Source organism: Peromyscus leucopus, chromosome 1 (assembly GCF_004664715.2).
Source record: "Peromyscus leucopus breed LL Stock chromosome 1, UCI_PerLeu_2.1, whole genome shotgun sequence".
Lineage (NCBI taxonomy): Eukaryota > Metazoa > Chordata > Mammalia > Rodentia > Cricetidae > Peromyscus > Peromyscus leucopus.
The window spans coordinates 115,957,267-115,982,707 of NC_051063.1; positions in this window are offsets into that span (position 1 = coordinate 115,957,267).

The following is a 25,441-nucleotide window of genomic DNA, read 5'->3' on the forward strand; positions in this document are numbered from 1 at the left end:
TGTCAATGTGAAGACAGAAAACCACAGGTCCTTTGCAAGAGTAACTGTTGGAGGTAGTCACACGGTTTCTTCTGTGAAACTCAAGGTTGACAGTTTTCAGACATCCTTATGAAATGTCAAGTCTTCAGCCAATTCTGAAGGACAACAATCCTCTAATTGTGGCAGAAGCAGTAGTTATAGTGAGTTTTTTTGTTTGTTTTTTAATTTTTTTCTGTGTATTTTTTATTAAGAATTTTTTAAATTCATTTTACATACCAAAGATCCCCCTCTCCCCTCCTCCTGCCCCTCCAGCCTCCCCCTCCCAAACGACCTCCCTTCCCCTCCTACAAGAAGGTAAGGCCTCCCATGGGGAGGTACATTTAGGAGAGGCAGGTCCAAGCTCCTCCCCTGCCTCAAGGCTGTGCAAGGTGTCCCATCATAGAAGTAGGCTCCAAAAGGCCTGGTCATGCACCAGGGATGGATTCTGATCCTACTGCCAGAGGGCCTCTTAAGCAGATCATGCTACATAATTGTCTCACTATTCAGAGGGCCTAGTCCAGTCCCATGCAGGCTCCACAGCTGTTGGTCTAAATTTCATGAGTTCCCACTAGTTTGGTTTGGTTGTCTCTGTAGGTTTCCCCACCATAATGCTGATGTCATAGAATCTCTCTTCTCTGTCTTCGACTGGACTCCTGGAGCTCGGCCCTGTGTTTGGCTGTGGATCTCTGCATCTGCTTCCTTCAGTTACTGGAGAAAGGCTCTGTGATGACAGTTAAGTTATTCATCGATCAAATTACTGGGGTAAGTCACCCTGATACTTGAGGCCAAGTAACTCTTTACTGGAGAGAAGTTATTACAAGCATTGCCAGACATTGACAAGCAGTAGACCTGGTCTGTGTCCACTGGGTGCCAGGAATTCCCTAGTGGATTATGGCAAACAAACTTCCCATGGGGAGCAAAGTTAGTCCTGGCTGAGGAATACCATGTCAATGGGCTTGTAAGCATTCTTCTTCCTATTGAACTATTGTACTCGGTTTTACTTTGCTGCAAATTTACTGGTAATAATAATTAGAAAGTGAAATAAAAATAATTTATAAATTACTTATAACATCTAAAGTGTTATACATATGTATGTGTGTATGAAATTACTCCAGTAAACACATTCCTGACTTATGTAGCTACTATATTTACTACTAGAGATACAATTGAATGAGGCAATTTTTCAAATGACCTAGACTACAGGGGAAGTTAAAATGTCACCTAGAGTATCATAGTAATTTGAGAAAAGTCTGTAGCTAGAGTTTTCCTGCCTTGCCCACAGTCAGGACAAATCTTTGTCACCTGCCAGTCCCACAGCCGCTCAGACCCAACCAAGTAAACACAGAGACTTTTATTACTTACAAACTGTATGGCCGTGGCAGGCTTCTTGCTAACTGTTCTTATATCTTAAATTAATCCATTTCTATAAATCTATACCTTGCCACATGGTTGGTGGCTTACCGGCATCTTTACATGCTGCTGGTCATGGTGGTGGCTGCAGTGTCTCTCCGCCTCAGCCTTCCGCTTCCCAGAATTCTCCTCTCTCCTTATCCTACCTACTTCCTGCCTGGCCACTGGCCAGTGTTTTATTTATTGACCAATCAGAGCAATTTGACATACAGACCATCCCACAGCAAAAGTCTTCTGGGAGATACGGAAAAAAAAAAACAAAAAACAAACAAACAAACAAAAAAAAAACGATGATTAGAGTTCCAATTGAGAGATGGTGAGGAGACAATGAATCTCTGTGCAGAAATCTGAGCTATTGTCAAATATTCTGGAGATAGATCTGCGAAGTAGTTGGGAAGCTTTAGGATTTCCAACAATATTCTGGATCATTATTTATAACTGTCTGTGTTTGAAGCATGATAACATGAAGTTAAACATTGAAGTTGGGTTCACTTAATTAGATGGTAACAAAAGGCAATTATCAACTTATTCCTTGAACTAATGCTTGGCATTTTGCCAAATTCAGTGAAATTACAGACACCTTCAACAAATTATAAAAGATAACTCACTTGTAATAATGAAGACAATGCACTCTTAATTTCTCATGTTTTTTAGGGTACAGTCACAGACATTACTTGCTGCGTTCTTCTCCCAACACTATAAGTTACACAGAATATGCACTATCATCTCTGTTTCTTTGTGCAGTCATGTAGTTTAACAGAGTGTATCAAAGTACAGTGTTCTCAAAGCATACCTGCCCTTCTCAGCATGGATATACAGCTCCCATAGGGCAATGTAATGGTGCATTGTAGTTTAGCCTGTCATTGTATTTTAACAGCAGGACCCTGCCATCATTTTGCTATCCTTGAAAGCAGTTCAATTTCAGCACTTAGAGCTGAAATTATAGTGTCTCAAAGCTAAATTTAAAGGAGTAATTTACTCCCATCTCTACAAAGAAACAGAACCAATCAATGTAATAAAAAAATTTAAGATCATTCTGTACTTCATACAGTTGCTGTTGCACTTGTATGACTCAGAGGGCCCAGAAAAACTGTCTATCATCAGAGAATATTTAGAAAGCAGAACAGTGCTTGGCTTGAGGTGGATAGTCAAGAAATCTATTAGAGAGATGGATGAGTGGGAATGTGAATGAAGTAGATGGTTACTTATTTCTTAATACCATGGCCATATTCTTGTGTTTTCTGTTAGAACAAATGCCTCATGACTGGTTTCAATGGGGCATTGAATACCAGTTTTGTCCAAAAGTACTAGCTGGAGAATAGTGTTAAAATCAAGGGCAGGTTTAGCTGTTAGGAGATCTTTCTAAAGGAGAGGGTCTCATGCCCCATCTTGCTCATCACAACTACTCTAATAATCAACTGTCAGACTCACATGAGACACTTCCCCTTCCTTTCTGCAAGATCCATTAGTCACCAAATCCTATGGCTCTTTGTTGTTGGAGGAAGCATTTCAAAACTCCCCTTTGACTTTCACTTCTATTTTTGTGACCTCTGCTCAAAACCTATCTCTTCAGTTTGGATCACTCTACTAGTTTTCCAGCTAGCCTATTTTAATGTTTTTTTTTTTTTTCTGTTATATTTTTATCACTATCCTCGAGCTTAAAAACTTATTTTGTTTTCATCTATCTTTTAAGTCTTTCAACAAGTGTACATGACAACCCAAATTTCTTTTCTAGCCCACTAGATTCCCACAATGAACCCTTCCATGTTTTCCTCTGAATGGACTCCTTTATACCTGAATAATAGTCTTTTAATTATCCAGAATACACCTTCTGTATCACCTCCCACTCTTCTGATATTGTTTGGTATTCACTCAGCATTATAGGTTATATGGCAAGCTATGGAAACAAAGGAGTACTTCCCTTTTTAAATTGCCTCTGTATCTCTATATCAATATGCCCCTGGATTACAATTTTATATCTATGCTGATCTGTAGTTAGTCATTACATGTGAATTCAGAGATAGAGTCTTTGTTCATCTATGGATCCAAAAATTGAGTTCCATGCCAGACCAAGGCTCAAGAAGCCAAAAATGGTTACTTATGCTCTGAGAACTGGCATATGTAGCACTTATTCAAATTTTTCCAACTAATGTCTATAATCTGCTGGGCATCGATAACATAATATTACTATCTTCATTTTGCATTATGATAAAAATAGCTTGACCAAGTATTAAGTGGATAAGTCTGGATAGGTTCTAGGCCAGCTAGTTGCTAAAGCCCTAATCCTTTCTAAATATTTCAAATTAATAACTTATTAATAAATGATCTAAACAAAATTTCCTTGTCCTCATCAGCCCATCCTCTTCTCCTAAATATGCATAAAGCATTAGAAGAATTCCAACACATTAAATATTATACTCTTTTCTTCCAAAATGAAAGTTATTCAAATTGAATTGATAAAAATGAAATTAGTCATTCCAAAGAAGCCACTGGGCCCATGCAAGGTGTTGGAGCAGATAAGTGTGATGAGTACTGTGAATTGACATTGAAAGGGCTGGGAATGGAGCCCACATGGCTATCTACAAGGAATCACAGTCTGTGTTATTCATGGTAAAATGGTAAAATACTGGAACTAAAGGTTACAATTAAAGTAGAAGATCCTGGCTGGTTTCTGGAGGGCTCTACTGAATTCCCTTCCATCCTCCTTCTGCTTTGTTCTTTCCTGAAAGGTGGATTCTCATTCTTCTCCAGCTGCAAAGCATTAGCGGGATAAAATTACAGGGAGTCAAGCTTGCCTAGGTGTCAGGAAAGGGAGCCACTGTGGTCTTGGCAGTATTTGCTAGCTGTTCCATGTTCAAAAAGCTGTCTAAAGGCAAAAGAATGAGTACTGTATTGATGAACAATGCCAGCTGCTATGTGCAGGGTAGCTGTGGATTGAATGCAAATATGCATTTTTTTTTAAATTATCAAGGGATTGCAGACCAATTTCTTCCTAGAACTATGAAGAAAAACTCCAATTAAAGTATTAATAAAAATTATTGAGTATCTGCAGTGTTCTAACCATTGAGACAAGTGCTGTCAAAAATTGGTCCACTTGAGCTCTGGTTAGACCTGGGAGAAGTTATTATTGTACTTATTTTATAAATAAAGGCATTATGGCACAAAGGCAAAGAAAATCACCCAGGAAACAAAATCAGAGTCAAGTTTGACTTCAAGTCCTTTGGCTCCGTAGTTATGATCATTTATTGTTGCAGTGTACTGCCTTCAAACATTCATCTATGTGATTTCCAATTCATTTTCATTCAAAAATTTCTCCTTTCACATTGAGATGTAAGTAGGTACACAGATTATTCCTCCAGAGTAAATTCATGGAAAAAAAATCAAGCTATTAATTAACCACAGTAGGGTTTTAATTCAAATCACCTCTTTTCAACTTTTTCCTGGTTTATTGTATCTTCATTTGCCAGGGAAATGAACCGGTTGGTTAAAGTACAGCCTGATTTATTTCACATACCAGCCTCCATTAGGCAACATGCCTAATAGGAAATGTATTGATTTATTAGTACAATTATTCATTCAACACACAAGTATTTACTGATATCTTATTAGACTTGGTTGGACATCATTCAGAGTAATGAAGATTAAACAATGCAACAAAAATAAAAGATTTTGTTCAAGAGATACTAAGTGATGTAAACAAATAATGTTGATACTTATCCTTCCAAGCATTGTGAACATGCTGCCATGTCTGGAATCTGCATGACTTTTGCTGGGTTCTCACATTTTTCTTGTTTTCAAATTGTACAGATTAAACTGAAGATAACTGTTTCTTTCACTAGAATTTGTCATTTGGGCTGTCAGGGTAATGTTGTAAATGGGTTTTCACTAAAATCAAACATGTGCTTGAGTCCTACCTCTACAAGGTTGTCTGTGAAGTGGAACTTACATTTTTTTTTTAGTCTCAAAGTGTTTGTATGAACATGTGGACAAAAGGGAAAGCTCTTTTAATTTGCAAAACAGTTAAAGTACCAGTGTAGCACTAATAAGTAAGAGTGTGGGCTTTAGGTATAACCAAGGGTCCAAATCTTGATTCTGTTACCCACTGAGAAATACCAAGATAATTCTTTAACATCTGTGTATTACTTTCTATGTTGCAAAAATTCATTTAACTCAATTCAGTTCTGTGAAGAGTTAGTATAATGTACAGTCACTGTAAGTTGTGTATATATGCATTATGAATTGCTTCCAAATTAAATATGGGGTCCTTGCCTCCTAATTTTGAATCAGTACAGAATTATAATTATCTCAACAAATAGAGTCACTAGAAATGATGCTGTATGCCTTCAAATACTTAGTAATTAAAGGGCATGCAGTTTCATCCCTCATTCTCAAGAATTATTTTTTAAAAAATCCTTTATTTTCTGAGATTATAATATAATTATATATCATTTCTTTCTTCTCTTTGCTTCCTTCAAAATCTTCCATATATTCTTTGTTGGCCCTTTTCAAATTCATAGCCTCTTTTTATTAATTACTTTTATATACATATATGTATAAATATATTTCTAAATATATACAAAAACATACATTAGTAGTTTTTTATCAAGTATTATCTATTTATACCTATAGATATTAAAATAGTTTATAGTAAACTTATTATCAGATGAAGATTTTAAAGTAATATCACATAAATTCTTCAAAGAGCCATAGGTACACATTTGAAACAAAATTTGAAATACGTGATAAGAGTAGGTTGTAAATGTGTCATACACAAAGGTAACTACATGAAGTAATGAATTTGTTGGCTTGCTTGAATGTGATAAACATTTGAGAGTCTATGTCAAAACACATATAAATAACATTAAATAAACATCAATTTTATTTGTCAAATAGTTACCAACAAATCTAGAATACTGTAGCAAGTTTCAGAAATGAAACAGAAAAATAAAGAATAGTTAAAATATAAAAAGTAAAACAGAAATCTGCAATAAACTAAGAAAAAAACAGTATATAGAATGGATTGTACAACATAGTATACAAAGGAAAATGTCAGTGAAATTGGATATAAAGTAATAGAAATTACATCACTGACAAGGAGAGATAACCGATTCAGAAAATATAAATTCCACCAGCTGAATCACAACGAAGAGAAAGAAGGTGAGGCTGAAAACTTATTTCAAGAAATAATGGTTAACCCCCCTTTTCAAATTAAGCAAATGCACAATTTAAAGACTTGAGTGAGTGCTATAGAAATATAATCTCCAAGAAATTAATGCCATGGTACATCACAGCCAAAATATCAAAATTAACTACAGTGATAAATTAGTGAGAGTAGTGAGAAATAAATGACATGGAACTTTACTTATATGGAAAAATAACTTAATGACAACAGATTTCTCATCAGAAATGATTAGGGCTAAGAAGGAAAGAATACGACATTTCCCCATGCTTAAAAGTCTCCTACCCTAGAATACTATACTTGTCAAAAAGAACCTTCAGAAATGGGTGGGGGTAAAAAATTCTCAGATGGAGTGAAATTAAAGCAAATTTGTCACAAGTAGTCCTTTCATAACAGATGAGGAATGATAAAGAGAACTGTGGAGGATTGGAAAGAAAAGATCATAGAAATAGTGAAGTTAGGTTGGCAAATACAATAGATTTTTCTGTTCTTCAGTTTTCTGATGTACGTTTGAGAGTTAAGTAAAAATCATAACACCATTTGGTGTGGTTATATTAATGTATATAGAGGAAATATTTAAGATAATTATCCTAAATTGAGAGTGTAATTAAGTATAAATAGAGGGAAGTATCCAATCTTTCAGTTGACCCGGTAAAACATCAACATACAGAGAAAAGTAAACATAGGTCTTATTCTGTGAGTACTGCTGGCGACAACAATGATCTACAAGGCGAGATGTGTTCTCTCATGCAGTAGTGGCTCTGACCAAATTCTACCTCAATTTTCAAACAGTACTCTGATCACTCCAAGCTGTTCTCCCTATTTATTAAAAAATAGCTACTACCATTGCAGTGCTACATACCAGTCTAAAGAAGAATTTTCTTTCTTTTTTCTTCTTTAATTTTTAAAAATTTATTCTCCCTCATGCAATGCATTACTTCCTGACTGCAGTTTTCCCCTCCCTCTACTCCTCCCTGCATTCCAATCTTGTTTAATCACAGTACACAAAATATTAGGCATCATTATAGGATTTTCAAACAAATTTTGTTTTAATAGATTTTTGCTTGTCTCACCCATCACCTCCCACCTCCTTGTATTTATCCCTCCATCTCCTTTCATGTTACATGTGTCCTAGCCCATTTCCTCAATAACTCTTCCTCCCTCTTATTGGTTTTCTCTGTAGCTTTTTAGATTACTTACATTTATTTCCCATTTATATACATATAAATGGGAAATACACATATGCTCACGGTACAAACGAGGGAATAACTATGAAATAAAATGTGTGGGTTTTTTTGTCTTTCTGAGTCTGTGTCACCTTGATTCACTTAATGCGTTCTAGATCCACTTATTTTATTCACAAATTTGATACCTTCATTTTTCTTTAGTGCTGAATAGAATCCTATTGTCTCTATGTATCACATGTTCATTATCCATTAATCTGTTGAACAGAATCTAGGCTGGTTCAGTTTCCTGGCTAATGTAAATAGAGCAATAACAAACATGTATGTGCCAGTATGTCTGTGACAGGGCAGGAAGTCTTCGGGTATATGCCCAGGAATGCTACAGCTGGGTTATATGGCTGTTCTACTTTTAGCCTTTTTAGAAACTAAACTAATTTCTGTAATATCTGTACTACCTGTGGATATAATTCTGCTTTATTCAATGAAAATGATGAGCAAATGAAATAATTATTGCAGGAATGTAATTACAGTTGAAAAGATAAGATTACTCTTATGTTATATAGCAGCACATATATGCTTGCATGTTAATGTATTAATAAATATCTTTTTTCAATCATTGTTATCTTTTCTTTCTTGGAATATGTTTTAATAAGTTTCTGTCTAGAAATATAAGAAAATATTGGTAAAAATTATATTTTCTATTCAGCTATAAATGGTGAGTCATTCTACTATTAGTCATTTAGAAAGGGGTTTTGGTGAATGGGAAATAAGCAAAGTATTTTATATGTTCTAAGGGTTCTAACTTGAATGGCACTGATGATTACTTTTCTTCTCAGTAACATGTATAGTACCTTCTAGTATTCTGTCATTTAAATTATCCCTCAAAGCACATGAGGTATGTGCCATGAACCCAGCTTTACTGACCAGGAATCTGAGTTATCATATGTTTATAGAGAGCAAATCTTGATGGTGCCCAGGTTATCCAAGTTTCTGCCAATCACACAGGAAAAGCCACACCCCCTCAAGGAAAATATGTTTCCCCAGAGTTGAAGAATATTTGAGTTTTATACAAATATATCCTCAAAATTCAGGCTTTCTAAAAGGGTATTTTCAATGTCGTTAGCTGTTGGATAGATGTTCATATTCTGGTATTTAAAATTTCAGAGTTTAGCCTAATCATCTCACCATCTGCTATGAAATGATGAGCCCATCTGTCATGATATTCAAGACAGTATCAAATTCCATTTATTCTATGAGAAGACAATGACTTTTGAAATACCAAATTTGAATACTTCTGATTACAACATTGTGTTATGCTTAAGAAATTGCCAAGTTAGTTCTAAATAGTTGAATGATAGCTGAAGTCCTAGAACTGATGTAGTTATGATGAGGCAGCCAAATTGGAAAATTTAGACTTTCCAAAGTAGATTTGGGAATTGTCCAAGTCTGGTAGAATGCTCTCTATCTTAGTGACTCTAGTATTGTGTTCACTGGCTCAGACTCTCTAAAGCTCTTCAGGGTCATGGTTTTGTAAAGCGTTTTGTAAAGTGTTCTTAATCCTATGACTTATATTTTCTTTTATGTAAGTATGAATTATTTTTACCCTTTCTTAAAGCTATTTATGCTATTACATTTGGTGCATTTTAATATTTACTTTAGAAGTTACCAAGCTCTGTTTTATATGTAATTGACAATTACTTGTTTCTAACAGGAAAGTACTTGGATCTTGGGTCCAAACATGCAATATTACAGGGATATTATGTGGTAGTTTCTATAACCTCTTTTATGAGGATTGTGATAATTATTATTGGTCAACTGAACTTAAACAAAAGAGTGCTTGAATTTTAATACTAGTTCACTCAAGGTGTTACTTTACCCAGAATTTGTAGAGATTATATTTTTTATTCCAATCTGGTTGTACTTTAGTTGACTTTATAGTCATCTCCATATAGAGTATAAAAACAAATGGAAGGGACAATGAGATAGTTGAGTAGACCAGAGTCCATTCTCCAGAACCCAGATGGTGGAAAGAGATAACCAACTACTGCAAGCTGTTCTCTGAGTTCCACATGCATGGCATATTTACACACACACACACACACACACACACTCACACACACACACACACACACACACGCATGCATACACACATATATGCATGTAAAAATAAATGCAAAGCAAGTTAAAAACCCTCCAAGAAACACTTCTTCAATTTTCTGTAGAATTTCAACTTCCAATTATGAAACATCACCTATATATCTCCTCACTCCCATTTCCCTTTATTGTGCTACATTTTTATCCTGTATTGTTTCATCATTGATACTTGAGGTTTTTTATTTTATTTAATTTATTTTTTTTTACAGTGGAACTATCTCCTCAGAAAATCTAACATTTGAATTCTAAAGTCTTCATATATGTACACTCCCAAAGTTCCAAAGTATCAAGACTGTACATAAGGGTACCACAGAAAAGCTAACAGACACCCAATTTTTAAAATTTCACTATTCTCAAATGATTTCCAGGAATAATCCTTGTATACCTTTGGGTTGTCAACTCAGATCTAATTATTAATATCTAGTGTTAGAAACAAGGAAACAAGATAAATATGGTAACAGGAATGAGAAGTGTCTCCCATAGGTTCAAGTATTTGAACACTTGATGTACATTGTTAGGGAAGGTCGAGAAGGTGTGACACCACCGAAGTAAGTATATCATTGGGGAGAGGCTTTGAGAATTTTATAACCTGGCTCCACTTCCAGTTTCCTTTCTGTGTATGGGGAACAGAGGAAGCGCTGAATGAGTCAGTATGTGCTAACTCCATGGACACAGCTATGTCAAGGCACCCCCAATGCTTTAAGCCATAGGAAATGGCAATGCCCATCCAAGTATGCTTCTTGATAGTGTGTGAACAAAATGTCCATCATTGCTTTCTGCCCCTAGATGTTTACAGCCTGAAGACTGCTCCCCTACAGAGCCTGCTTCAGCAGATATGAGCTAAACCAGAGTCCTTGCCCTTGATCTGGCTGTATACCCTAACACTGCCTCCTTGTATATCTGTATGCAATAATTCTGCCTTCCTGTTCTACTCTATTTAACAACTGCCTCCGTGTTCAGCTGTATATAAAATACAAGCTGATCTTCCAGGGTCTGCAGTTTCTCTATCAGAAAGTCAGTCCAACTGATGACAACTTTTCTGCATGGCTGTGTGTCTGTCCTTTCTTCATTTTCTGGAGGCCTCAGTAAAGGCAACCCCTGGAGCTGTGCAGGATGCAGAATTTCTGCTTTGCTCTTAAGTTTGAAAAAGTGAGCTCTCAGCTTCCTGCTCTTGAAACCATGACTGTTACTTGTTGCCTGCCTCCCTGCCACAATGGACTCTAATTCCTCTGGATTCATAAACCAAAGTAAACTTGTTCTTCAGTACATTGCTGTGGGCCATGATGCTTTATCACAGCAACAGGAAAGTAACTAATACAATAGGTCATGGGAAAAGAGAAAAAAATTCAGGCTTAGATTCTCTTGTATACCAGTCAATTTAATTTATTGTGTTCATAACCAAAGTACTTAAATCTCTATTGATATTTCTCAGAAGAAATGAGCATCAAAGTGGCATGAATCTCTGCCTCTTCAACTGTTTAGGACCTCATGGCCCCACAGTAATGCTGCTGGCAATTTGCCATTTGGTGTTTAAGACGAACATTTACAAATCTGTCTAGAACCTTGACCCTCTGAGGTAAGTCTGTAGCAAAGAACAGTCTAAAATTTAAATCTTACCATGTAGCCAACCCTAGTTTTCTGGATTTCTTTTATCCTCACAGTGAGTTGGGAATACACTAGCATGGGGATTGTGGGTCATCTTATCCAATAATACTTTCATCTCTTTTTGGCTTTCATGCCATGTTTGAGTGAGTTTTAAATATTGTTCCCGCTTGGTCATGAACTCATCTGGTTGTTATCCCTGTATAAAAGCCTCTTTTGGCATCCCATGTCTGTCAAGTCAAACCTTAGTTTGTTACTCTGCCTGTGCAATGGACTCTCCATGATGTTGCCTATGTCAGCTTCCTCTGCTGAATCCTTTACTGTAGTCTCCCTCGTCCACTGTGTTTGGAAATATCCTGTTGTGACTGCTCGTCTTTGTTCATACTGTTCAGTTAAGCAGCAGTGATTTCTTGTCTTCTCTTTTAATGGCTAATACCTTTCATTTTTTTTTTTTAAAATATACTAGCATACTAATAATCTCTTACTTTTTATCTAATCGTCTTTGGTCCATTCATTAAAAAAATGATTTTACTCAAATTATATCAGTGTCAAATATTCATTAAGTCAAGCAAGATTTCTGTTTCCTCTAGTTTCTTTCTGAAGTCTTTGCTAACCATATAGGTAGGATCTATCACTCTGTTTCATCCTGATGGCACACTTTATCCATGGAAGGATGTGGCATTTAAAAGTTATTAATGTTCAGTCAGAAGTTGAGACTCCTAAAGACTATATCTTGTGCATAAGGATTTAAAAAATACTGATTTTTCAAAAAACTGTGCTTTTGAATAAAGTAAGTAATGAATTCCATAACATTTTGACTTTGTTGTTGAGTAGTTTAAGATTTTATGATACTAATTTTGTGTTAATATATAGCTTTATGGCAGAAGCCTAGAAAATGTGTTGGCTGGTTCTACCTCAACAGAAGCTGGAGTCATTTTGGAAATGGGACTCACAGCTGAGAAAATGACCCCACCTGATGGCCCATGGAAAAGACTATGGTGCATTTTCTTCATTAATGTTTGATGTGGAAGCTGCCACCCTGAGCTGGTGGTTCTGGGTGCTGTAAGAGAGCAGGCTGAGCATGCCATGAAAAGTAAGCCAATAAGCAACCCTCCACCAGGTCCCTGCATCAGCTCATCCCTCTAGATTCCTACCTTGTTTGAGTTCCTGCCTTGACTTCCCTGAATAAATAGTTACTTAGGATATACAAGCCAAATAACCCCTTTTCTTCCCAAGCTGTTTTTGGTCATGGTGCTTTATCAATTGATAATAGAAACCCAAATTAAAATAGGAAATCAGGCCAGTTATAGGGTTTAACTGAATACACAAACCTTGCCATCTTATATTTATCTTTATTTTTTCTTTAATGTATTTTTAAAATTTATTTATTAAATTTAATTTTACATATCAGCCATGGATTCCCTTGTTCTCCCCCCTCTCACCTACCCCCCCGCCGCCCCACCTTCCCCCCAGCCCACCCTCCATTCCCATCTCTTTCAGGGCAAAGACTCTCCTGAGGATTGAGATCAACCTGGTAGATTCAGTCCAGGCAGGTCCAGTCCCCTCCTCCCAGGCTGAGCCAAGTGTCCCTGTATAAGCTCCAGGTTCCAAACTGCCAGTTCATGCACTGAGGACAGGACCCGGTCCCACTGTCTGGATGCCTCCCAAGCAGATCAAGCTAATCAACTGTCTTATTTATCTGGAGGGCCTGATCCAGTTGGGGGCTCCTCAGCTATTGGTTCATAGTTCACGTGTTTCCTTTCATTTGTATATTTGTCCCTGTGCTTTTTCCAACCTTGGTCTCAACTCTTTAATGTATTTTGATGAATACATTTCAACTATGCCAGTTACAGGTTCATGGTGACATATCAGAGCATGTAAACAACATGTACTAATTAAATCCAGTCTCCCTTAATTCTTGTGCCTACCACTCCCCACCCCCCACCCCCCGTTATCAATTTCTAGAGTCATTGGTCTACATTCAAGCCAACTTGTGCTCATTTCTGAGAGTGAGTCTCACTCTAACTCAGCTAGCTTGGAACTCACCATGGAAATTCTTCTGCCTAGGCTTTTAAACTTTTTTTTTTTAAATTTTTACTTATAAATGAGACTATATAGTTCCCCCCCCCCCAATTAGCTCCTAGAAAAAAAATGCCTTAGTGTGAATAGTCCTTCCTTGGGCTCCAAGGTTTTGGGGAAAATATCCTTTGTGAATATTTCCAAGCAGATTGATGTGACCAGACAGATTTTTATACCCAGTGCTAGAAGCCTTCTCTCCCCTCCTTGAACTGTGTAGCACACTTTGTGTTACCCCAGTACTGTTTCCTTCTCTGACAGTCTTTCTCAATTCTTGCTGACAAAGTAAACTTCATCAGTTCTATTTCTGTCAGTTGTTATTTGCCTTGGTTAAAGTGGTTAATATTAAAACGAAGACTTATTCAAGTTTACCCAAACAGTTAGATACTTCCATCTATTAAAATAATCACACACTGTCTCTACATGGTTTCAGACACTAAAGAAGTTCAAGGCATGGGAATAAAGACAAAAAGATCAAGTTTAAATGCTTTAGTTTTGGAGGGAAAACAGTTTTAATGTTGATGATTTTGTGCTAGAAGCTTCAAGTTTCTTGCCTTTCCAGAGGTGGAAGCAGAAGGCTGGACATGAGTAGCATTGCTTCTCAACTGGGCTTCCTATCCCTATATCCTTTTTTCTGCCCTCATTTGTATTTAGAAGGGAAAGTGGGAAATTATGATAATAGAACACAAATTAAAATTAGAAAAGGTGATAGTAATGTTACTGTTTGGGGAGTAGGAAGAAGTATGTAAGTCTCAAATGTTCTCAGAAGAAAACTCCATCTCATAGGGCTGAGAAACAATTGATGATACCACTGAATCAGTGAAGTATCCTTAGGAGTTAGGTATGGTGTATGTGGATTCAGAGACTGATGCACACATGATTGTGGTCCTGATCCCACACCACCATCACCTGCAGCTACAGTTAATGCTGTCCTGTGCTTGAAGACCCTTGTCTGAGACCCACTCTTCCTGTGCAGTCTTGGAAGAGTCACTTAGCCTTCAGAGTTTCAGTTTCATTCCCTTTGAGGAAAAGGTTCATACTTCCCTGTCATGGCCAAAGTTGTTTAAATATTGGTAGGAACAATGAAAACAAATAAGCCTTCTTAGTCGGTAGTATTGTAGCCATCTAAATTATTTTTCTTAAAAAAAAAAAAACACAACCAGCAACACAGTACAGGGGTATTATGTGAGAATGAATTATGACACAACAAATTAGTATGCCTGAAACCATAGGGCAGTGATATAGGAAGACAAAATAGTATTAAATATGGTCCTGTGTTTTGTATCATGGTGCTGCAGAGGTGATTAAACCCAATAGCAAAGATTATTAAGTAACCTTTCTTCTGTTAAAAAGAATGACATGAGTAACACACAATACCTTGATTTTATCAGATTAATTCTAGTGTGAAGTTTTTATTCTTAAATTCAGATCTAAAAAAAATCTTTCTTATTCAAAGGAGGAAAAGATAGATGGGGAAGACATTGATAGATAGAACTGAAGTAGCCTTATTCCACACCTTAACGTGTTCCTACTCTTCCAGCACCAGGCCCACAGGGACATACTGAAAGTTTAGTGTCCAAATTTCTTTTCCTCTGAGCTCAAGTATATTAAATCACTTTCTAAAGGAGATTAACACTATACTTCTGGATCAAATTTTAAAAACTCAAGACTGCATTTTGGATTTTCCCTAATTTCACATTCAGGGTTAGAATCTTGGCCAACTGCACACAATTATACCCTTTTGTATTCCAGAAGAAACAAGACTATGAAAGTTTGTATGACTCATCTTTTTGTAAGGCTTGAAGTTTGGTAAAACTTTCTACAGTTATAATTTTTTCTTGTTAATACATTTCTTCCCGCACCCATCATACCCATTTTCTTCTTGAGGGCAGTTTTGCTCCTTTACAGTATATTGTCACATACATGTGTAACAAGCACTACCCAACGTAAGCCTGAGAAAGACATGGGAGGTAGATGACATTTTCCTCTTTTATAGCTGAGAGCTAAAAAACAGTTGTAGGATTATACTACCTGTAGGTAGTAAATGACAGTTAGGATTCAAACCCAAACATCCCTTCCTTTCAAACTCTTATACTGCATAATTCTTCCTTCACTTGGTAAGCAGACATGGACCTCTTCACTTGAGGAGCCAATGTTTTCTTTTCTTTCTTTCTTTCTTTCTTTCTTTCTTTCTTTCTTTCTTTCTTTCTTTCTTTCTTTCTTTCTTCCTTCCTTCCTTCCTTCCTTCCTTCCTTCCTTCCTTCCTTCCTTCCTTCCTTCCTTCCTTCCTTCCTTTCTTTCTTTCTTTCTTTCTTTCTTTCTTTCTTTCTTTCGTTTGTTTTTCGAGACAGGGTTTCTCTGTGTAGCTTTGCGCCTTTCCTGGGACTCACTTGGTAGCCAAGGCTGGCCTTGAACTCACAGAGATCCGCCTGGCTCTGCCTCCCGAGTGCTGGGATTAAAGGCGTGCACCACCACCGCCCGGCGCCAATGTTTTCTTAACCATACAGTTAAGCAGATGTAATGACTAAGGGTTGTGATGTATCTGTTAACAGAACAGCTATATCATTGTATACTTCAAAATATGTTGAAGAGAACCCATACATTTAGAACATGGTCCACATTCAGAATTTCCTTTAATGCAAGGCTGGCATGAAATTTTATTTTTGCCTGTCCGATCAATATCGTAAAAATCGTACTCTGCAAGTGTTGCGGGAAAACTTTTATTGCAAGTCATTCATAGCTTAACATATGCATGTTGGCCTAAGGGTCATTCCTGTTGATGGTAAGGGAGCAGCACAAAAGTCTTTAGACACTATCACTAAAAATAATATTCTTTTATAACAACACTCAAGAAGTTTTTCATTATTATAAAGAAATTCTTTATCTTCATTAGGTGTGTCCTTTTGTTAGAAAGTTAAAAGTGCTGTGCCACGGTTACTTCATTTTAAAATCATTTTTATTTTTTGAAATTAAATTATAATTATGCCACTTCCCATTTCCCTTTTCCCCTATAACTGCTCTCATGTAGCTCTCTACCCATTTGCTCTCTCTCAAATTTATGGCCTCTGGCCTTTTTAAAATTGTATACATACATACGTACATACATACATACATACATACATTCTTCTAAATATATAAATACAGTCTTTCCAGTCTGTAAAATGTTACTTGTATGGATATGATTTCAGGATTTTGACATTGCCTAACCAATTGGGGGCCTCTTCCCTGGGGAGGACTATTTTCTTCCACCATCAACATTTCTTAGTTGCCTGTCAATCTTTGTCTAGTACTGAGAATTCATGGGTTTTCCACCTTCCATGTCAGCATAGCATGTCTGTTGGTGTCATTGTTATTCAGAGCTTGTTTTGCCATGTGTTGAGACTTCATGGGTGTAGCTTCCCTTGACATTTCAAAGAGACATGATCGCACACCAGACAGCTTGCTCCTCTGGTTCTTACAATTTTTCTGCCTCCTCTTCTGTGATGTTTTCTGAGCCTTTGGGAGGAGTTGGGTTGTAGATGTATCAGTTAGGAGTGGGCTCCGCAACTTTGTATTTTTATTGGTTGTGGTTTTCTGTAATGTTTCTGATTTTCAGAGAAGATCCATTGTTTAGGGGTGAGAGCTACACTTATCTCTGGGTATAAGGATAAATATTTAGAATACAGCTAAGAACTGTGTTGGTTTAGAAAAGCAGTAGTTGTAGACTCTTATTCAATATCCATGGCCTCAGAACTTCACAATCTTTTTGAGAGCTTCACACATGAACACTGGATCTGCATCACTTTGTCCCTCCTTCTCCCCTCCAACTCCTTCTAAATTTATAACCTCTTCCCTTGTTATTATTCACACACGCGCACGCACACACACACACACACACACACACACACACACACACACGCACACACGCACACATGCACACACACACACATGCACACATGCACACACACAATCAACTGAGTCCATTTAGCTTTGCTTTTATGCACATGTATCCAGGGCTGACCTCTTGGGATCAAACTCCAATGTGGAGGTGGCCCTTGGAAGAGATTGACTATCCTTCTCTCAGTGGGCACTGACAACCTATAACTCTTCATCTAGGACTGGGAACATGTTGAATTTTCTCTATTCATTTTGGCATGTCAATTGATGATATCATTACACTACTCTTGTTTAGGCACCCATAATATTGAGAATACTTGGGTGTGTCCAATGCCAAGTATGGGAAACCTCACTTTGAGCTGTTGGCCAGGGGAGTCCCAGAGACTCCCAAAATAATATAGGCTATTTTTCATTGCCATTGGTTGACTCCGTATTATTGAAGTTCCACATACTTTGGAACAGGACTTAGAAGAATCAGTCTGGAACTGACCTGGATGCCTCCTTCTTGAGGAATGGCCTTCATATTAGGGGAAGGTGGTATGCAAGCTGCCAAAGGAGACATTATCATTTGAACCCATTTCTACAACAGTGTTCTCTCTATTCTGGGGCATACTTATTTCTTAATTCAAAGCATAATTGTTTATCTGGCTCCAATGTACTATTACCACTTTTCCCAATTTCAATCAGCAGTCTCTTCAGAGCTTGCAGTTTCAGGCAGATGTGGGATCTTGGTGTCATGCACAGAAGTAGCTTGATTATAATCATGTTCCTCTAATGATCTCATTCTAACTATACAGCAGCTTGATGCCCTTATTCCCTTCACTGGTCTGCCTTGGGAGCTTGTTTCTTTCCTATTTCTGATTCCTTGCTACCCAATAAAGCTTTGGTTGCCTAGTTTTTTGGCACCTATTACTTACAAGGCACCCAGATTTTCAGGGGAAAAAGTGAGCCCCTCATTTCTTTCTTCTAGATGTGATTGGTAAGTTTGTTGTTATTGCCTCCATTTCACTTTGTCATTGGAATCCCAAAGGCACATTGCTTGCTAGCAGTCTTCCTGATAGCCACTTTCTCATTTCTTTGCACCAGTGACCTTGAAAATGTGTTTCCTTCATTTCTTCTGAAACCCATCTCATGGTATTATTCCTCCAACCTCATTTTCCAAGCCAATTATGATCCCATTATCTTTTCTAATTTGCTATGTTATATACATGTAGATTGTTGCTGATGAAAAGATTATGAACTTCATATTTAATTGCTTTTTATAATGTGGCATTTATTTGAAAATGAAACTGTGATGTGGTGGCATTTCTCTATTATATACCATTCAATGAAAATCAATTACCACAAAACAATGAAAAACAAAACCACAGTTGTAATTTTTTAGGAATAAAGGGTATTGCTGCTGTTTAAACTCACACAACTGATACTCAGAAAAGTGAGAATTAAACATGGAGCATGTGAAGGAAAATCTTGACTAAGAGCTGTAGAAAGCAGTTCTTCTTGGAGACTTGAGTGAAAATAATAGAGAAATCTCATTCTCCATTTGTGCAAATAATCCAGGTATGTAGCTAAGAATTCTATATTCAAGCCATTAATTTATTGTCATTAAGCCCATTCCACCATAAACAGAATTATTTTTAAGATTGCCCATTTAAATATACCATGACTAGCAATCAGAATGAAGACACCCGGAGTTTAGAGTAAAGAAGAGATAGCTAGCATATCTCTCTAAGGGTCTACCTTGTAATGGAGATGAAACCTCCAGTAGGAGCACTTTATGGAAGGACACACCCAAAGTGAGGAGGCCTGTGGTCAGATGAGGCAACGAGCATATTGAATACTGAAGAATCAGAGTAGAGTAGATGAGTCAAAGTAGAAAGCAATGCTGGTGTTAGTAATAGGTGAAATAACACAAGATCAAGTGCTATAATCCATCTGTCTGCAAAATCAGTTCTGTTTGACCTTAGCATAGTTTTCAAATTGAAATTTAAATGCCTTTTCTATACATATGCCATAAAGCCATTCCTCCCTGTTACCACATGTGTTAGAATATTTACACTTGGCCTTTAAATATATTTGAGCTTTAGAACATTGGTAGAAAGATAGTAAATAGAATGAGACATGAGAGATGCTTTAAACAGCTAAGTTTGAGAAGAACAAATTAGGAACTCAAAGAAGGGGAAGAAAGTAATCTGCCAAAGTGCACAGGAATCTGCTCATAAAAAGCCTCACAAGAAATGCAAAAATCATGAAATTCACCCAGGAAAAGGATGAACCAATAAAAGGAAGTGTGTTGCACAAAGAGAAAATACCAAGGACTGATTTGTCTTATAGGCAGGTTGGGATGCAGCAGTATTAAGAGACCATTGGAAAAAGTAAAAATTAGGGAGAAGTTCGAATACCACTGGTTAAACTGAAGTATGTGCTATAAAGCCTCAATCAACAACTAACAAAAAGAATGGATAAGATATATTTTGGGAGATTTTATAAGACTGAAAACATAAAACTCAGCAAATGGGGAATGACTTGAGGAGTTGTCCTAGTTATAGTTTCTATTGCCATGAAGAGACATCATGACCATGGCAACTCTTGTAAAGAAAAAACATTTAATTGGGGTGCTTTACAGTTTTAGTTTATTTCATTATCATTAGGGTGTGACATGGTAGCATGCAAGAAGACATGGTGCTGGAGCAGGAGCTGAGAGTCCTACATCTTGACTCACAGGCAACAGGAGGTGGTCTGTCTGAAACACTAGATGTAGCTTGAGCAAAAAGATCTCAAAGCCCAACCCCACATTGACTCACTTCCTCCAACAAGGCCATGCCTACTCCAACAAGGCCACACATCCTAATAGTGCTACTCTCTTTGGGGGCCATTTTCTTTCAAACCACCAGAGGGGTAATGTCTTGGAAGAAGTATGTACATTGTGTCCTGGGGATCCTTCACAAGTTGAACAAATCACTCACAGTAAGAAAGATTATTAATGTATAGAAATTTAAAACCCCTGTCTTTTGTAATTCATCACCATCTCCTCTGTAAGAGTGCTCTGCCCAAGACTATGTTGCCGTAGTTTCCAATAGGGCACCAAAGACAGAGCTTTGGCTTAGTATTAGCCTAGAACAGAAGTGACCTAGCTTCATACCAATCCCTTATGGAAATGGGAACATGTTTTTTTTCACTGTCTCAAGTATCTCATCTATAAAGTAAAGATACCAAAATAATTTTGCCTAACTCAGAGCCTTGTAAAGATAAAAAATATTTTGAAAAAGTAAAAGTACTTTGAAAGATAAAAAAGTACATGAATAGATATATAATCAGTTAATTAAGTTTTTTTGGCTCACTCATGTCAAAAAAAAGTCAGTATTGATCCTGGTGCTATCATAAGGGAAATTTCAAAAACATGGAGAGGCATAAAAAGCTTGACATGTCAAAGACAGGGGTACATGCAACAGAAATAACCAAATTGTAAAAGAGTGAGATAGAATAACACTTGGAAAATTGGGTCAGACTTGTCAAGAAACAATCTGTCCAGGAAGTTGGGGAGGAAGGAAGCTCACAGGATCCACAGTTCTCCCTTTGGGACATCATGGGGCTCCCTCTGCAGAGCTAGTTTCTGTAGGGAGGAAGCTTGGGAGCCACAGTAGGTAGCTCTGTCTGTAACATTTGTAATTCACAGAGATGCTGCCTCTTTGGGGACCTGGAAGTTCATTTTTGGGTACTAAGTACCCATCTGAAATCCTTTCTTAACACAAATGTCAGTGAATTCCCATAGTAAGGCCCTACTAAGACTTTTTAAACCTAAGATACTTTGGTAATTAGGATATATATGAGGTAACTGTTTCAATTTCCTTTCTGTTACGATTAAACACTGACCAAAAGGAACTTGGGGAAGAAACATTTATTATTTGACTTACACTTCCAAGTCACAGTCCATTATTGGGAAAGTTGGAGGCAGGAACTCAAGCAGAAACTCTTAGAAACTATAGGATAACTGCTCGCTATAATGAAAGACTAGTGAAATGCAGTCCCATAAACAAGAAAGCTTATTTTTAACTAGTTTACACATTGTAAGTAGGTGGTCCATGGTTCTGTTGGTGACTTGACATGGTGTAAATGTGCCTTTGTTTTGTGTGTCCATCACTGTTCTGTGTATATTTCTTGAGTTGGTAAGTGTGTGAAACTGTTTCTTAAACATCAGTGAAATCCTAAGTGCTAAAAAGGCTCACACTGAATTATTCTGCCATTGGGATTGTCACCATTACCACTATTATAGAAAATATGCCAAGTTTCTTTCAGTTAGACATCTTGAGCCATACAAATGCCATTTGTGAAGTTAAGTTGCATTCCTTCATTTAATCCAGACATATGGTAAAGAACACTTCTGATATATATATATATATATATTCTAAATGTGGAGGCTACAGATATCACATGTATGAAGGTTTATATATTCAAATCATGAGATTTAGAGTTTTTAATGTGTGCTCTCAGGCAGGCCATTGATTATCTCTGCATCTTCTTAGCTATGAATTGGCATAACATTACACAGCTACAAGAACACTCACAGATTTCTTATATTTGTTGTATAGCTATTTCTCTCAGATTGAAACATTCCTTCCCAGAGGGAGAGGAGAGCTCCATAATACTCAGGAAATGAGAAAATGTTAAAGGCTTAGGAATATACCACAAGCTACAAGACTCAAAAGGTCCCTCTCCATGGTTATAATGGCAGTACTCAGTTGCTAGGGAGAGAAACCATGATTGACTAAGCTGCCTGCTAGTTATACAGAGAGCTCTAGAAATGCAGCTTTGGCAAGTCTATTACCTGCACTGTGGTGGACTTTTCAGTGATGCAGCCACCTTTGATTCACTTATGCTTCTGTAAGTAACTCCTATAAGGTCACTGGTTCACTGCTCTAGATTAGGATTGAATTGTTCCTCTGGTTTCTCATTCATGTCCTATCTGTTATAAATGGACATTTATCCATGTCCCAGGGAAAACATTACACATAGCCTTGGAAACATCTAGTATGTGGTAGAACTGGGATTAGACATTCAGTCTGACTTTTGAATGAAGTTAAGTATAAAATTTTCTGTGTCAAATCAAAACCATATTGGTGCTACAGCTTTGATCTGTAGTCACTACATATTCAATCCACATGCATGAAAAAAAATCAGAATTTCTTTAGATAATTTTGTATAGTTTCGACATATGGTAGCAGGCCTCTTTGCACCTTGAGAACAAATGATGGGGCCTGGCAGAGCTTACCATGATGAAAGTTCCCTTCCTGGCTGTGGTTCATTCGGATGCTCTTATTCATTTGTTCAGTGTACTTGAAAATGTCTAGGCTTTTTCCTCAGGCAACATCTCAAGCAAAGATTGTTACTCTTTTCTGTCACCCAGGCTTCATAGATAATTGGAAGGCATCTGTAGGTGTTGGCATTTCTATAGTGGCTGTTAATTTGCTCTCACACCAAGAAGAAATGCCTTAATTCCTAAAGAAACAAATCTTCACTAAAGTTCCATCAAGTAGATGCAGGCCCTGGCAATTCAGCCTTCAATGACACATGTACTTCGAAACCTTCTTTCAACTGAATAGGTGCTAATGATCCCTGATAGAAGAGCAAGACTATAGGCAGGCAGAATTCATGCTGCTTAAATTACTACAACACAGGAACAAGATAAAATAAAAGTTCCAGAAATTTTATGAAATGGGCAGTGTGGGGCCTGTGAAATGGCTCAGCAGGTAAAAAGGTGCTTGCTGTCAAATGAGTTGGATCCTGGAGCCCAGTACAGTAGAATGAGAGAATTGACCTCTGCAAGCAATCCCATGACCCCCACATGTACATAGCATGCATAATCCCACCCCCTTTTTAAGATTGCTATGAGCTCCTGGAAAAACTACCTCCACCACCATAAGGCTGAGAAATTGTCCTGTTGAGCTATGCATCTTATCTCATTTGTTCATTAGCTATTTTACTTTGTTCATTAGAAAAAATGCCTACTATGTGTCACATGCAGTGGTAGGAGCTTGTAATGTGAGAAAGGTGTACATGATTTCTGACATTAGAGACCATCATCTAGTTGAGTACACAATGCAAAAAGTGTTTTATAAAAATACTTTTAAAGTTAAAATGATATCTGCCCCCCACAAAAAGAGCAGAATTATTTTTCTCTACATCTCTCTAGAGGTGGTAAATGAACTAAGATGTGAAGAATAAATGGATGTTATTGCCACAAGGGGTGAAGGATAAGTAAGTAAGACATGGAGGAGATTATGTATAGAGATATTTCTGCTGGTTATTTCTGGCAGGAAGGACCATGAATTTTCCATTATACAATACTATTTACCCAAGTAGCAATTTCAAGTTAAGTATACATAGGTTTCACATAACACAAGTAAAGTGGGATAATCATGATAATGATTTTGCTGTTAAAGTCCACAGCATTTGTGTTGAGAGTTGAGGTCAGAGACTAGGTCCTGATAGATAACCTTCCTTTTTCAAAGGTCCTCAGGAAGATGTGGTAGAAAATGAGGATTGAGAGGAGGCTGTTGTGGGATGTTTTTCTGTACGTTGTGAATATGTGTTTGGCCAATAGAGAGGCAGAATAAGATTAGGTGGTCCATTCAAACTAAAGAGAGAGAAGAAGAAAGGAGAGTGGGAGAGACTTGAGCAGCTGCAGGACTGGGTGGGGCACAGGAAAACTTCCGACTACAACCGGAGAAACAGCTACCATAGGCTTCTGTAATTCACACAGGAAGAAATGAGAAATGAGACAGAGGGAAAGGCAAGGTGGGCAAACAGAGACCACATAATATTTGCATTTACTTTAACGGTTATTTTACTAATCTTCCAAAGGACACTAAGTATTTTGCTTGTGTTTCCCCTTACGTACCTGCTTTTTTTTTTTCACTAACTCACATAAGAACAGGCCTTCCAGGCATTACATGTTGATTGACACATGGTTTGTCCTCTCTGTTAGGATTTCTGCCAAGTCTTATACTTCTTTGAGTGAAACCCTTGATTCAGAGTTTTCAATTAGAGCATTGCATTTATTACTCAAGCCCATTCTAAACTAATGGACACATAAGAACAAAAGCACCAATGTTCTGTGTGCATATAACGGACTCTTCCCTAATTAAAACTCAGAATCTGATGATGAACTGCTTCAAGTTGTTTGTGGAGGGGTGGTTCTGTAAAAGAGGTAGTTTGAAAAATTATTTTCATTATTAAAGTCAAAGGTTGAATTTAAATGTACGCAAAAAGGGCTAGTCTGGCAGGCACTGGACACTGAAATGGCCCAAAAGATTAATAAGCAACTTTATGTCCAGTTTATTACATGACAGAGGAAGGGATAATACTTTGGAAAACACCCTTCAGAAGTGTGGGGCTTACAGAAGTGTTCACTGCAATGAAAAATGACTGAGAAGAAATGAGATTGAGGAAGCCTTCATTTCTCCTGTCTTCTTGAATTTCATTGGGAAGATTTTTCCATTACTCTATTCAGAAGTGCCAAAGAGGCTGAAACCAGAGCTTTTCTCAGTCAATAAATTAAAATGTTGATCTATATCAATTATGTAACAATGACAATCTATGGTAAAGGGGGAGACTGTAAACTTGAGAGTAGGGGGTATGGGAAGGGTTTAGGAAAAGGTAGCTGGGAGGAGCTGAAGAGAACAAAAGGAGGGGGAAGATAATATCATTCTATTTCAATTAAAAACATATTTAAAAACAAGGTGAAAACCACCTTGAACAACTCAAGCTTGTTTCAAGGACAGCATTTATTCTATAAGTCCCATATACTGAGGATGATTCATAATTACAGTGGACGCTAGAAATAGGAATCCCATTGTGGCACTGCTGAGTATTCAAACATTCAATTACTGCCTCTTGCATACTATGCCTAATGAGTCTCAGCAGTTAATAGCTAATATAAAAA